The sequence below is a fragment of the Echinops telfairi genome, unplaced genomic scaffold (genome assembly GCF_000313985.2).
Source record: "Echinops telfairi isolate 266 unplaced genomic scaffold, ASM31398v2 ScPeMD7_7458;HRSCAF=8496, whole genome shotgun sequence".
Taxonomy (NCBI): domain Eukaryota; kingdom Metazoa; phylum Chordata; class Mammalia; order Afrosoricida; family Tenrecidae; genus Echinops; species Echinops telfairi.
The window spans coordinates 44,539,952-44,543,042 of NW_022111358.1; the positions used below are offsets into that span (position 1 = coordinate 44,539,952).

Sequence of the window (3,091 nt, forward strand, 5' to 3'; positions counted from 1 at the left end):
TGGTGTGTACACATGTTTACAATCAGCAGCAGATGGTGGGCTCCTGGATCCGGTTCAACACCACCCCATGTGCTAAACACACTCTGGATGCGCACATGGCACAGAGTCCATGGGGGGGGGGGGGAGGACGCCTCTTCTGAGACGCCAGCCCTGAGCCCCCTCTTTATGGAGGGGACCGTTACTAGCTCTCGGTGCAAAGCCGCCTGAGTGTGCCCAGCTGTCAGACTCACCCCCCACCTCACCACCCCATTTTCTTTTGTGAACATCCGGAAAATCGGGCAGGAGAAAGGCGAGTGGCCACCCACTCTGAAATCTTCCAGCGTCTTTCCCTTTGTTTCAAAAGAGTCAAAATAGAGACGCCGTGACGGAAAGGCGCGCTGGGCGACAGGCTTGAAGGTGCCAACTTATTTGTACTGGCAGGAAGAGGGGGCGGACAGGACACAGATCACACAGTGATTATTTACCAAATGAGAATGGCATCCTTCAGTGACGTGGTAGCATAAAACGTCGTGGGGAGGGGGGGACGAGCCAGAGACAGAAAAGCCTGTGCGGTTTCCATCTGCCTCCCCAGAGCGAGGCTGGCGTGAGGACCACTGGGGCCAGCTGCAGCTCAGGACCACCTGAAAGCCGTCCCCCGCCCCCCCAGGAGGCCCAGCCAGAGCTTCTAACCTGCCTGCCCAGAGGGGCAAGAGGAGGGTCGGAAAGGCAGTCATGATGTGGGGCTCCTTCTCTTGAACCCGCTGGGGCTTCGCCCACAAAACATGTCTCCGGGCAGTACTCAGGTGAGAAGCAGACAGAGCACCAGGAGGAGGAGGGAGGAGGAGGGGGTGGAGGAGAGGAGCAGGGCGAGGGGAGGGGAGGAGGGAAACATTCCTCTCAGCAAAAGCAGAAGCCCAGCTGTGGGACAGAGGAGGATGCCTCTGTGGGTTTCTGTAACCCTTCATGGGAGTGGAAAGTGTCACCTGTCTCCCAAGGAGCGGCTGGTGGTTTCGAACCGCTGACCTCGACCGCCCAGTGCGTAACCCAGCACACCACCAGGGCACCTCAAACTCAGAAGCATCGCCAGAAAGGGAGGGAGTGGCTGGGGAGGAAGAGCAAGGCGAAAAGGAGGAGGAGGAAGGGGGGAGACAGCGAGGAGAAGGGGCCAAACTAGACGTCAGCACTTGTCGCCAACAGCAAGAACGAGAAGCTCTGGGTTCCAGATCGCCTCCACCTCGAGGAGGGGCACCCCCTTCTCACGGTCCTCTGGTTTGGGAGGCGGGACGTCTGACGCGTGGATGGAGCCACGATGCCCAGCAGGGCCCTTTGACATCCACCTGGTGGGAGCCACTGTGACCCTGGGCTGCCTGTGAGCAGGTTCCAACTGGAGGCAGGCTGACCCGCCCCCCGGAACACCCTGCTCTCTGGGAATGTCCCGAAGAGTCTGCCTGGGCTTCCCAAGGCAATTTGAGGAGGGAGCCAAAGGGGGTGTTAGGCCCCCACCTCACCTCTGAGCACTACAGAGTGGTTGCCGTGAGGGAGGTGGGGGTGATGCCCATTGGAAAGAGGGCACACTCCTGTCGGGGCTCACAGGCAGAGAGTCTGAACCCCAGGGAGTCCCTTCTGCTGAATCAGCCCCTTCGTCCATCTAGCTCTCTGCCCTGGGCTCACTTCTGACTCAGAGTGGACCAGCCGCTGGCTGTGGGCTTCCCAGGCTGCAACTCTTCCCAGGAGTAGAAAGCTCCTCTTTCTCCCAAGGAGCGGCTGGTGGTTTCAAACCGCAGTCCGACGCCGTACCACTACACCGCCAGGGCCCCTGGGGTTCACGTGCATCCTGTGACCTCCCCTGTGACACTGCCTCCCCTTTGTCCCAGGGCAGGGGCCCCATCGCTTTGTGTGTCCCCTCGTGTTTTTCATATGTGTTTTCTGCAACCAAACAGAAACGGAGAGGCTTCCGAGGGCGTCGATGTATTTGCTCGTGGTTTGTTTGGGGAAGCTCAAGGTTCAAATCCAAGATACTTGCAGGCTCTGAGGGGAGACCCCTTCTTGTCTCTGGGCTTCTGGAATCCCAGGCATTCCCTGGTTTGTGGCAGCATTGTTGCATGGCGATGGGGCTGCTTCTTCTTCTCTTCCTCCTCCTCCTCTCCCTCCTCCTCCTCCTCCTTCTATAAAACACCACTCAGATGGCATTCATTTCCACCCTACTCCAGTAGAAGAGCTTTGGGGGTACCGTGGTTATACATTGGGCTGCCACCCTCAAGGTGAGCAGTTCGAAACCAGCCACTGCTCCTTGGGAGAAAGATGAGGCTTTTTACTCCCGTAAAGAGTTACAGTCTGCATCCAGGCGGTGGTGTAGGTATCCGCTCCATACCACGGCGGAGAAGATTCCCAAGAGTGTGAAGACTGCCCCCGGAGCAGTGGTGTGTGTAGAAAGAGCAATCAGACGGGGTGTCACTGTAGGACGGAGGACAGCGATGCACCCCCAAAGCACGGGTTATGGCAGAAGCCGGGCCCCCGGGGATTGGTGAAGGCAACCTCATAGAACAGGCCCTCATCGCCATCACTGGTCATTCTGAGATTTCAGACCCAAATCTGTGGTCCTTGGACCCATTGACCTTGGCTCTTATTCCCAAGCCATGAAAAAGGGACCTGATCATGTCACTGACTCAAAGCATGTGCAGGAAGAGACGGCTTGTTGACAAATGGCTGCCTGCTGCGCTGTGAACACCTTCGAAGCCCCCTGAGCACACTGTGAGCCACGGTGCCCATGGGCTCCGCCGCTGCAGGGTGCAGACTGGGCGTCCACAGCCCCAGACCCTCCAGCTGCAATTCCCAATGAAAGCCTTGCCAACAGCCTGTGCGGTCACGAGGTGTTGACGGGATCAGGTGTAAGGCATCATCACAACAAAAGCCTTACCATAGTGAATGAGGCAGGAACTGTGGAGTGGAGACCCAAAGCCCATTAGTAGGTCACTGGAGATCCCCTTGCAGAGGGGTCTCAGGGAGGAGATGAGCCAGTCAGGGTGCAATGTAGAAACGATGAAAAATACAACTTTCCTCTAGTTCCTAAATGCTTCCTCCTCCCCCACTATCATGATCTGAATTCTACCCT

General features: G+C 57.7%; 1 pseudogene; it reads left to right on the forward strand.

The window, feature by feature from the left end:
- The first annotated feature begins 1,277 nt into the window (after nucleotides 1–1,277).
- Nucleotides 1,278–2,856, forward strand: LOC115872857 (annotated as a pseudogene).
- Nucleotides 2,857–3,091: the final 235 nt, after the last annotated feature.